General features: G+C 39.2%; 1 long non-coding RNA gene across 1 annotated transcript; it reads right to left on the bottom strand.

Annotated features, from left to right (window-relative positions):
- Positions 1–681: 681 nt before the first annotated feature.
- LOC119342070 lies at positions 682–2,354 on the bottom strand. Its single transcript, XR_005165369.1, has 4 exons — positions 2,138–2,354; positions 1,922–1,964; positions 1,634–1,829; positions 682–794 (listed from the first exon to the last, which is right to left on the bottom strand). It is a non-coding gene; the product is annotated as an uncharacterized LOC119342070 (long non-coding RNA).
- Between the last annotated feature and the right edge of the window lie 10,790 nt (positions 2,355–13,144).

Here is a 13,144-nt window from a genome sequence, read left to right on the forward strand (position 1 = left end):
TAGTCAAATGAACAACATGTCGGACTCGCTGGACGACCATAATCAGGGCTGGAAATAAACAAAACAGCAACATGCCTTCCTCGGTCGCCCTGTTACATGAATCAGTAGAGAAGAATCGGAAAACGTGAGGCAAGTATATTATGAACATACCATTCAAGAAATGGAAACTTATTTAGAAAGATAAGACAAATTGAGCAATTACCATGCCTTTTGTTCTCCAGCTAGTTAAAATGAGATAACTCGTTCATACAAGAAAATAGAGACATAATATGAATACACAGCAGGATTCACAAGTACACAACAGGATTCAATAATTTTTTAGGATCGCAAGACACCAATATAAGCTAGAATTGACAAGTACACAGCAAGATTCAATTCATCTTGCCCATATACAGCAACCATTAGACATCTAACATTTCAGCATGCACATACAATTTATTTACTTATTTTTTAGCAAAACCGCCCACTGCCAAACAGAATGTCCTTTCATTTGATAAATATAAAAATAGCAGGCCAAAGAAAGGCAAGAGAACAAAGACATTACAGATGAGTAAGATACTAGAGGCCCGCACACAAGTCATATCATATATTCTATTAATATTTAACACATCATACAAAATTATGAGCTTGACAGTCGTTGGTCCAACCATATCACGCAAGCAACGACATACAAACTAATTAGCAGTACTATACATGATGCAGCATATGGACAGAATTTGTACCTAGTTATCATCAGGAAGATTTCGATCGGCTCTGTGTCAGCTGCTATCACCACACACTCAAAGTCTTGGCAGCTGGGGAAAATAGAAAACGGAGATTAAAAATCATAGGAACTGAAATTAGCAGGAACGACCAAAGTGCACAGCTAGGGACAGGTCACCTTCAAGGTAGAACAATGAATTAACTAGTTTTAGTCAAAGTCATAAGCATGCACATACAAACATACATACGAATTGAACCAGAATCCATATATGTCTCTGCACTTAATTGCAGGTTCTATCCAACTTGCACTTGGAAACAGTTCAGCCTGGTTTACTAGCAGCCAAACAAAAGATTCAGGTTCTGGGCTTGGTGCATGAATCCTACTATCGTAGACAGACAGAGAGGAAAGAGTTGAGTAGGAGAAATAATTCATTCATCTTTATGGTTCCAGTAGCAGGAGGTACAGCTTGGCTACGGTTTTAGAAAGGACTCTTGAGTTCGCTTGAACCAAAAAAAAGTGATGCATATTTGTTCATAGAAGATACAAGAAACTGAAGATCCAACTAGATTGGGTCAAAGTTTCAGCAAGATGCACTTACGTACAATTTTTTGACTTGTTTGCGATGAGCAAATTAAATTTGGACCCTGTCAAACAAAATGTGATTTCAGGAAGCCAAAGAAAGGCAGGCATACAACACATGGCAAGTAAATAATTTTTCATAACAAGCTAAACCTGAAGGATAAAGCCTAAGATTTCACCCACCCCAAACTTCAGTATTTGGTGCTACAATGAAAGACCACTTCAGCCAAATATCTTTCTGCTCTATGATTTTGGTTTCAACTATTTACTAATGAAACAGAATAATAAGTATTAACCAGTCCAAACAAGCACCTCACTGACACAAGAAGTGTTGCCACCAATTCAACTTACTTCATGCCGAGATTGATGTGCTCCTGGATACCAAAGCCAAAGCATTAGGTGTCGCTGAAGTTTCTCCTGAGCAGCTCATAGTCCTTCACCTTCAGGCCAATCTCCAGCAGCTGCATCGCCTTCTCGCCCCTGATAGTCACGTAGCACGCAATCTTCTCATTACGCCTGATACCGAATGACCTGACAATGTACCTCGCTGCAATAGCACAATATCGTTCCTATTAGGACCACCGATATTAACCATAATTGACATGTCTACCAAGACCAAGTCAGATTTAAGAAACTCACCCTTGGAGAACAACGGTGACTGTCCGCTCAGCTGCTCCAGCACCTATCGAATTAACAACAATGTAGTTAACATACATCATTTGTTCATCAAGTGGTTTCAAAAAATTAAACAGTGGCAACTAATAGCTTAACAAACATCAAACTCACTAGGCAAATTAAATTACTACAGTACACTAGTGCAGAATGACTGAAGTCATCAGAAGAACTTTGCAGTACCTTCAAAGTACATGAAGACATTGTCCTTATGGCGACATGGCTTACACTGTCTCACAATGATAGCCGGCTTGACTTTCTTCCTCAGGTCTGGCTTGCCCTTCTTGACAGTGGCCATAACCATGTCATCAACGCAGGCAGAAGGGAGCCTATTCAGGCGCCCCTTGATTACCTTCACAGAGATGATGTAGAGGTCTTGGCACTAGTGTTATCAGCGCAGTTGACAGTGGCTGCAACCGGCAGACCCGGCGACATTCGGAACTTGTTACCAGCGGAACCTCTATGCCCTATAGTTCAAGAACAAGCATACACAAGGAAGATAGTTAGACAAAATGATCACACATATCTAGTATCTAGTATCTAGTTATACAGATGTCAGATTCAGGAGGGAAATGTAGTATCTGCATATGTAGTGCAAATAAGCTCAACATTCAGTTCATCGATAACCTGAAAGAGTTTGTCAATCATCTAACCAAGAGAATGCATGCTGCTGTTCCTGGATCTTTAGTCATATGGTATTTCCTACTGTGCAATAAGCATGACTGGTGTTAGTTGTGAAACTTGTTTTATGAACTATTTGGCGTCTTTTACTTGGCCCTACTATAGGTATGATGCAATTATAGTGGGTGGCGATCTCGACTGGCAGGATAAGCTCAACAAGCATAACAAGCCATTCTTTGATTTGTGTGATGGCTTATTTGTTAATTATACATGGAAGGTACGCCTCTTTTCCTTTTCTGGTCCCCCGCAATATCTCCTTAGTGATTACCTGAAAATTATGGGATGATTTTGGTAGGAAAAGTATCCACGAGATTCAGCTACAACTGCTGGTGACCGGAAGTATGATGTGTACATGGGTATTGACGTTTTCGGCTGAAATACTTTCGGTGGTGGGAAATGGAATGTACGTGAAATCTTCTCTCTTTTTGGTTCGACTCATGATTCTTGCTGCAGTGTATTTTATTCCTTCCTATCTATACTCTGCTTCGAAACTAGCAACTAAATTAGTAAGGTATTCTGAGTGTAACTCAACAATTGCCCTGCATATTAAGTGTTAAATAGATGCATACTCCAATGTTGAATGCTCAACTGTTGTAAAACATGCTGGCTATACAACATTGATTGAATACTACAGTAATGTAGTAGATCAGCCTTTCTAACTATTGTGCCCGACTGCAAATGCATTCTATTAAACTGCCAACTGTTATTTTTTTCTAGACAAATGTTGCCCTTGATCTACTTAAAAAAGATGATGTCTCAACTGCCATATTTGCTCCTGGATGGATATATGAAACTAAACAACAGCCTGAGTTTCAGACTGCACAAAATTGGTAACGTATTGCTAACACTCTCCTAAGTTCTGACATACTTTTTGAAAGTATTCACCAAGTAATAGTGCAGCTGGTGGGGCCTCGTTGAGAAATCATGGGATGTTCTTCAGAGCTATTCGAAACGATTACCCTTCTACTCAGATTTTGATCAGGTACATCTCCAGTGATTATTACTTAGCACTAATTATCAAAACGCCGTTATTAATTATACTGGGTGCAGAAATCAGTACATAATACACTCCTTAAGGAAATATGGTCTGTTAGGATGCCATTATGTTATCTAAAATGTCCTATATATCTTTTTCTTGACGTCTTAAATGTTCCTCAAGAGTACCATAGGAACTTTCAGAGAATCATTTACTGTGGCATTCAAAAGGAACAATCGAGGTCACTTAACAAATTTAAGAGTACTATATTCAACCTTCATTTTAATTTGATCTAGAATCATACTTCTGTACAAGTACGATCTAACAACCAGATAAAGAACGACATTAGGAGGGGTGATGATGTTGGTGTGTGTGTGGTGTCACCTCTTACTCCAGTCTTCCAGACGGTGTTGGTGTACTTGAGCCCCAACACAATGTTGTTGGAGACGATGAACAAGAAGCGGAAGCTGTAGGCGCTGTCGTCGTTGAGCGCGAAGGCGTAGCCCTTCTCGTCGGGGACGTATGGTATGGGCACGACCAGGTCCATCCGATCCGGCGCTTGGCCTCCTCTTCCTCCTCCTCCTCGACCTCCTGGTCGGGGTGGGTGGAGTGCTCATCCTTATGGTCCATGGCCGGTGACGCACGGATGTGTGCTCGCCACTCTGCCTCCCGCGCGAGGCTCCCTAGACGATGCCGCGACACCGACGGCGGAGACCGTGGCCACCTGCAACATGAATCGGAGGTCGGTCAATCAGATCTGATCAGTGAGACCATGGACGAATCGTGAATCGAAGAGGGGTGCGTGCGTCCCTTAAAAGGGCGAGGGTGCGGGGTGAACGGCATGGCTGCGATGGCGGCTGGACCCGGACTACGACGGTTCGGAGCTGCGACGGCGGCTGGATCCGAACGACGAGGGTTTGGAGCTACGACGGCGGAGGCGAGGACCTGTGACCGACAAGGGCTTCTCTTCTGTCTGTGCCGTCCAGTCGAAGTGGAGCAGAGAGCCCCGCGGGCGAGTAAGGCAGAGAAGCATCGGAGGAGGACCTCGGGCTTCTCTTCTGTCGTGCGCGGGCGTGGAGTGGCGGCGATGCGAGAGCCCCGTGGGCGGCGAGGTTGGTCGAGTACGAGGGAGACGAGGGGAGAGTGAAGGCAGCGACAGAGGTGGGTGGCGGCGAGGTTCAGAGGGGTGGGTGGCGGCGACGAGGAGGACGAGGGGGATCTGCATCGGGGGAGAGGGGAGAGGACTGAGGGGGGAGGGAGAGAAAGAAAGAAAGAAAGGAGGCGGGGGGGGTGGATGGAAGATGCCATCTAGGGTTTCGCCTGAGGTGGGGTTGGTGGGGGAGGCGAGCAGTGACGGCTACTGTTGGATCCGGGAGGATCCAACGCAATACAATACTATGACCAATTAAATTGGTCCTAATAAATTTAAAAATAAGATGTTAGATCATTTCAGCTATTTACTTGACCTGAGAAATTGGAAAAAATGAAATAAATGAAAAACCTTCTCATCATGTCATCAAATATGACCTAGTTTTTAGAAGAAAAAAATAACAAAATAGTAATAAGGAACTTTTCATTTTCTTTGCACGAAAATTCATTTTCCATTTTTCAAGTGCCCAAAATGAGTTTTTTTTGTGAAGGACATACCAAATATTTTTTGCAAAATTGTATCAAATCATTTTTCAAAAATACTAGACCATATTTAATGTACAAATAACCAAATGGTTGGGTGTCAAAACTTTTGATCCACCTCACGTGAAAAAGACAAATTTCTGCCGATTCAGATGGAAGCGGGTCAAATTTGAACTGCAGCTGCCTCATAGCTTCCTCTTTATTTTTTCCAAAAATCATTTCTAGGTACTAAAGTATCTATTTAATTAGAGAAACACCCAGAAAAATCCAAGATTCAACCACTAGCTAGGAATGGCCATTCCCGCCGTTTTGACTGCATTTTGAAACGGGCATAAAAAATTAAAAACAAATCAAAAAATTGGAAAACCTTCGCATTTTGTCATTATATGTGACTAAGTTACAAGAAAAAATAATAAACTTGTAATAAGACAATTTTTTTTAAAAAGTGTTCTCATAAATGAGCTATCATCCATGAAGATTCATGGCTTTCAACCCAAATGCTCAATCTTATGTCCACATTCATGGCATAGTTTGTTCAAATGATCTTATATTGTCCACAAGGGTGCATATTGGAATGACAAACAATGTTGCCTCGGGAAGTTATCATTTTTTTTGCACGGAAATTTCATTTTCCATCTTTCGAGTGCCCAAAATGAGTTTTTTTGTGAAGGACCTACCATATATTTGTTGCAAAATTGTACCAAGTCAATTTTCTAAAATACTAGGACATATTTAATGCACAATTGACCAAATGGATGGGTGTAAAAAGTTTTGATCCACCTGTCGTGAAAAAGACAAATTTCGGCCGATTCAGTTGGAAGCAGGTCAAATTTGAACTGCAGCTGCCTCATAGTTTGACCTTTATTTTTTCCAAAAATCATTTCTAGGTGCATAAGTATATATTTAATCAGAGAAACATCAAAAGTTTTCCAAGATTCAACCACTAGCTCGGAACGGTCAAGCCCGCTATTTTGACCGCATTTTGAAACGGGCATAAAAAATTCAAAAAAGATCAAAAAATTGGAGAACCTTCGCATTGTGTCATTATATGTGACCAAGTTTCTAGGAAAAATAATAAACTTGTAATACGGAAATTATTTTAAAAAAGTGTTCTAAAAAATGAGCTATCATGCATGAAGATTCATGGCTTTCAAGCCAAATGATCAATCTTATGGCCACATTCATGGCATAGTTTGTTCAAATGATCTCATATTGTGCACAAGGCCACATCTTGGAATTACAAACAATGTTGCCTAAGGGAGTTTTCATTTTCTTTGCACGGAAAATTCATTTTCCATTTTCCGACTGGTTGAAATGAGTTTTTTTTGAGAAGGACCTACCATATATTTGTTGCAAAATTGGACCAAATCAATTTTATAAAATACTAGGCCATATTTAATGCACAATTCATAAAATTTTTGAGTGTAAAAAGTTTTTATCCACCTCTGGTGAAAAGACAAATTCCCGCCGATTTAGCAGGAAGCGGGTCAAATTTGAACTGCAGCTCCCTCATAGTTTGATCTTTCTTTTTTTCAAAAATCATTTCTAGGTACATAAGTTGTATTTAATCATAGAAACATCAAAAGTTTTCCAAGATTCAACCACTAGCTAGGAACAGTCAAGCCCGCCGTTTTGACCGCATTTTGAAACGGGCATAAAAAAAATCAAAAAAATCAAAAAATTGGAAAACCTTCACATTTTGTCATTATATGTGACTAAGTTACAAGAAAAAATAATAAACTTGTAATAAGACAATTTTTTTTAAAAAGTGTTCTCATAAATGAGCTATCATCCATGAAGATTCATGGCTTTCAACCCAAATGCTCAATCTTATGTCCACATTCATGGCATAGTTTGTTCAAATGATCTTATATTGTCCACAAGGGTGCATATTGGAATGACAAACAATGTTGCCTCGGGAAGTTATCATTTTTTTTGCACGGAAATTTCATTTTCCATCTTTCGAGTGCCCAAAATGAGTTTTTTTGTGAAGGACCTACCATATATTTGTTGCAAAATTGTACCAAGTCAATTTTCTAAAATACTAGGACATATTTAATGCACAATTGACCAAATGGATGGGTGTAAAAAGTTTTGATCCACCTGTCGTGAAAAAGACAAATTCCGGCCGATTCAGTTGGAAGCAGGTCAAATTTGAACTGCAGCTGCCTCATAGTTTGACCTTTATTTTTTCCAAAAATCATTTCTAGGTGCATAAGTATATATTTAATCAGAGAAACATCAAAAGTTTTCCAAGATTCAACCACTAGCTCGGAACGGTCAAGCCCGCTATTTTGACCGCATTTTGAAACGGGCATAAAAAATTCAAAAAAGATCAAAAAATTGGAGAACCTTCGCATTGTGTCATTATATGTGACCAAGTTTCTAGGAAAAATAATAAACTTGTAATACGGAAATTATTTTAAAAAAGTGTTCTAAAAAATGAGCTATCATGCATGAAGATTCATGGCTTTCAAGCCAAATGATCAATCTTATGGCCACATTCATGGCATAGTTTGTTCAAATGATCTCATATTGTGCACAAGGCCGCATCTTGGAATTACAAACAATGTTGCCTAAGGGAGTTTTCATTTTCTTTGCACGGAAAATTCATTTTCCATTTTCCGACTGGTTGAAATGAGTTTTTTTTGTGAAGGACCTACCATATATTTGTTGCAAAATTGGACCAAATCAATTTTATAAAATACTAGGCCATATTTAATGCACAATTCATAAAATTTTTGAGTGTAAAAAGTTTTTATCCACCTCTGGTGAAAAGACAAATTCCCGCCGATTTAGCAGGAAGCGGGTCAAATTTGAACTGCAGCTCCCTCATAGTTTGATCTTTCTTTTTTTCAAAAATCATTTCTAGGTACATAAGTTTTATTTAATCATAGAAACATCAAAAGTTTTCCAAGATTCAACCACTAGCTAGGAACAGTCAAGCCCGCCGTTTTGACCGCATTTTGAAACGGGCATAAAAAAATCAAAAAAATCAAAAAATTGGAAAACCTTCACATTTTGTCATTATATGTGACTAAGTTACAAGAAAAAATAATAAACTTGTAATAAGACAATTTTTTTAAAAAGTGTTCTCATAAATGAGCTATCATCCATGAAGATTCATGGCTTTCAACCCAAATGCTCAATCTTATGTCCACATTCATGGCATAGTTTGTTCAAATGATCTTATATTGTCCACAAGGGTGCATATTGGAATGACAAACAATGTTGCCTCGGGAAGTTATCATTTTTTTTGCACGGAAATTTCATTTTCCATCTTTCGAGTGCCCAAAATGAGTTTTTTTGTGAAGGACCTACCATATATTTGTTGCAAAATTGTACCAAGTCAATTTTCTAAAATACTAGGACATATTTAATGCACATTGACCAAATGGATGGGTGTAAAAAGTTTTGATCCACCTGTCGTGAAAAAGACAAATTCCGGCCGATTCAGTTGGAAGCAGGTCAAATTTGAACTGCAGCTGCCTCATAGTTTGACCTTTATTTTTTCCAAAAATCATTTCTAGGTGCATAAGTATATATTTAATCAGAGAAACATCAAAAGTTTTCCAAGATTCAACCACTAGCTCGGAACGGTCAAGCCCGCTATTTTGACCGCATTTTGAAACGGGCATAAAAAATTCAAAAAAGATCAAAAAATTGGAGAACCTTCGCATTGTGTCATTATATGTGACCAAGTTTCTAGGAAAAATAATAAACTTGTAATACGGAAATTATTTTAAAAAAGTGTTCTAAAAAATGAGCTATCATGCATGAAGATTCATGGCTTTCAAGCCAAATGATCAATCTTATGGCCACATTCATGGCATAGTTTGTTCAAATGATCTCATATTGTGCACAAGGCCGCATCTTGGAATTACAAACAATGTTGCCTAAGGGAGTTTTCATTTTCTTTGCACGGAAAATTCATTTTCCATTTTCCGACTGGTTGAAATGAGTTTTTTTTGTGAAGGACCTACCATATATTTGTTGCAAAATTGGACCAAATCAATTTTATAAAATACTAGGCCATATTTAATGCACAATTCATAAAATTTTTGAGTGTAAAAAGTTTTTATCCACCTCTGGTGAAAAGACAAATTCCCGCCGATTTAGCAGGAAGCGGGTCAAATTTGAACTGCAGCTCCCTCATAGTTTGATCTTTCTTTTTTTCAAAAATCATTTCTAGGTACATAAGTTGTATTTAATCATAGAAACATCAAAAGTTTTCCAAGATTCAACCACTAGCTAGGAACAGTCAAGCCCGCCGTTTTGACCGCATTTTGAAACGGGCATAAAAAAATCAAAAAAATCAAAAAATTGGAAAACCTTCGCATTGTGTCATTATATGTGACTAAGCTTCTAGGAAAAATAATAAACTTGTAATATGGAAATTATTTTTAAAAAGTGTTCTAAAAAATGAGCTATCATGTGTGAAGATTCATGGGTTCAAGCCAAATGATCAATCTTATGGCCACATTCATGGCATAGTTTGTTCAAATGATCTCATATTGTGCACAAGGCCGCATCTTGGAATTACAAACAATGTTGCCTAAGGGAGTTTTCATTTTGTTTGCACGGAAAATTCATTTTCCATTTTCCGAGTGCCTGAAATGAGTTTTTTTGTGAAGGACCTACCATATATTTGTTGCAAAATTGGACCAAATCAATTTTGTAAAATACTAGGCCATATTTCATGCACAATTCATAAAATGGTTGGGTGTAAAAAGTTTTTATCCAACTGTGGTGAAAAAGACAAATTCCCGCCGATTCAGTAGGAAGCGGGTCAAATTTGAACTGCAGCTACCTCATAGTTTGATCTTTATTTTTTCCAGAAATCATTTCTAGGTACATAAGTATCTATTTAATCATAGAAACATCACAAGTTTTCCAAGATTCAACCACTAGCTAGGAACGGTCAAGCCCGCCGTTTTGACCGCATTTTGAAACGGGCATAAAAAATTCAAAAAAAATTTGGAAAACCTTCGCATTGTGTATTTATATGTGACCAAGTTTCTAGGACAAATAGTAAACTTGTAATACGGAAAATATTTTAAAAAAGTGTTCTCAAAAATGAGCTATCATGCGTGAAGATTCATGGCTTTCAAGCCAAATGATCAATCTTGTGGCCACATTCATGGCATAGTTTGTTCAAATGATCTCATATTGTGCACAAGGGTGCATCTTGGAGTTACAAACGATGTTGCCTAAGGGAGTTTTCATTTTCTTTGCACGGAAAATTCATTTTCCATTTTCCAAGTGCCTGAAATGAGTTTTTTTTGTGAAGGACCTACCATATATTTGTTCCAAAATTGGACCAAATCGATTTTATAAAATACTAGGCCATATTTAATGCACAATTGATAAAATGGTTGGGTGTAAAATGTTTTTATCCACCTCTGGTGAAAAAGACAAATTCCCGCTAATTTAGCAGGAAGCGGGTCAAATTTGAACTGCAGCTGCCTCATAGTTTGATCATTATTTTTTCCAAAAATCATTTCTAGGTACATAAGTATATTTTTAAGAAGAGAAACATCAAAAGTTTTCTAAGATTCAACCACTAGCTAGGAATGGTCACGCCCGCCGTTTTGACCGCATTTTGAAACGGGTATAAAAAATTCAAAAAAAATCAAAAAATTGGAAAACCTTCCCATTGTGTCATTATATGTGACCAAGTTTCTCGGAAAAATAATAAACTAGTAATATGGAAATTATTTTAAAAAAGTTTTCTAAAAAATGTTCTATCATGCGTGAAGATTCATGGCTTTCAAGCCAAATGATCAATCTTATGGCCACATTCATGGCATAGTTTGTTCAAATGATCTCATATTGTGCACAAGGGTGCATCTTGGAATTACAAACAATGTTGCCTAAGGGAGTTTTCATTTTCTATGCACGGAAAATTCATTTTCCATTTTCCGAGTGCTTGAAATGAGTTTTTTTGCGAAGGACCTACCATATATTTGTTGCAAAATTGGACCAAATCAATTTTCTAAAATACTAGGCCATATTTAATGCACAATTGACAAAATGGTTGGGTGTCTAAAGTTTTGATCCACCTCTGGTGAAAAAGACAAATTCCCGCCGATTCAGTAGAAAGTGGGTCATATTTGAACTGCAGCTGCCTCATAGTTTGCTATTTATTTTTTCCAAAAATCATTTCTAGTTACATAAGTACCTATTTAATCATAAGTACCTATTTCAGGTTTGGACGGGGGACGAGGGTCCCAACTCTAGAGCGCATAAACTCGCATGCCCGCTGCGAGGTCACCGCGTGACCGTGGCGTTGCCATGTGTTTTGGGCGGCCTAGGCATGTCTAGTGGGTTGGGCACTCCCCAGCTAGGTGCTAGGAAGAAAAATCACAACATAATATTCTCACGAGGAGACCGATCGATGCTCAAACATGAATAAGCAGCGAAGTGTTTGATTAGCGGTACGGGAAATGCACATGGCTAATGGGCGTGAGTTTTTGCTGAGGATGATCAATTATTAAGAAGACCGTCTTCACAAATTTTCAGCTCAAAAGGAGGAGCCTAGGTGGTACTTGCTTTGCAAATACCACACTGGACATAAATACGAATGTTAAAGCTGGGCTCAAAATAATGAATGGATTGAGCTAGCATTTGGTGGAGGATGGTTATTTGGGCATTGGAAAGCACTGTAGAAAATGGATACCATTTGGACATGCCAAAGTGGTACTCCCTTCACAAAGTGTTTTTCTGAACATAATAGGAAAATGAATATTTTTGAATTATTTTTGAACTAGGCAAGGAAGGTTTTTTACATATTTGACGAAGATATGACCCAAAGAATTTATGATATTATTTTGGGAATTTTGGGAATGACAGAAATATAGGTTGCTTCACAACCTAGGGCAAAAACTGCCACATGGACATGACACATAGGCAAAACAGATGAGGTGGCACCTAGTCATAGCAACCCACCACAATTTACAAGGTTATGACCATCTATATTGGTCATGATCAGCTAGAAATAAGGCAGCGGACCAGTGCTATATGCTTTATGACCATTTCGTGTAAGGAAATTACGACCTTTCTGACCAAAATGGTCGTTATAGTTTAGGGTTTGGAGCCCCCCCGAACAGCTTTTGACCAATTGGTCTAAAATGGTCATAGATCTATGACCAATTCTTCCAGGGTCACTGACAGAAGGTCACTAGTTGACATATTTCTTGTAGTGAGGCTGGGAAAGGTGATGGGTCATACTGCAAGATCCATCAGACCAAGGGCCACGATCTCCAGGAGTGTCATCGGGTCGAGAAGCACGTCAAGAAGCAGAGGACTGAATATGAGAAGCATGATAAGGAGAAAGGTCAGAGTGGCGCATGCGGGAATGGCCGAGGCCGCGGAGCTAGACGCCCCGGCAAGGCTCCTCGGAATCAAGGAAAACCCGCTAGAGGCCGTGAGAAGGAAGATTGCAATGATAAGAGTGATAGAGGGGATGAAGAGGAAACCAGCGGGCAGGAGTTCCAGAAAGCCACTAACGCCCTGTGCATTGACAGGGGTGCATCTCTGCACTCCTCTCACTGCCAACTTAAACAGTGGGCACATGAAGTCAATGCCATGGAGCCAGCGGCCGATTCACGGAGGCCACTCAAGTGGTCCTGCATGCCCATCGTATTTGGTGAAGAGGACCAACTTGACCACACCATCGCGGTAGGGTGCTTGCCATTGTTGGTCTCACCAACAATCCACAACCTAAAAGTTAGGAAGATGTTGGTTGACGGCGGGGTCGGGTTGGATATGATTTCTCCAAAGGTCATCAGCAAACTTTAGATAACATAGGAAGAGCTCGAGGTTACTGGAACCTTTCAAGGAATCAACCCCAGCAGGAGTCGTCCTAAGGGGAAGATCACGTTGCCAATGACATTCGGGGG

This window comes from Triticum dicoccoides, chromosome 7B, assembly GCF_002162155.2.
Source record: "Triticum dicoccoides isolate Atlit2015 ecotype Zavitan chromosome 7B, WEW_v2.0, whole genome shotgun sequence".
Lineage (NCBI taxonomy): Eukaryota > Viridiplantae > Streptophyta > Magnoliopsida > Poales > Poaceae > Triticum > Triticum dicoccoides.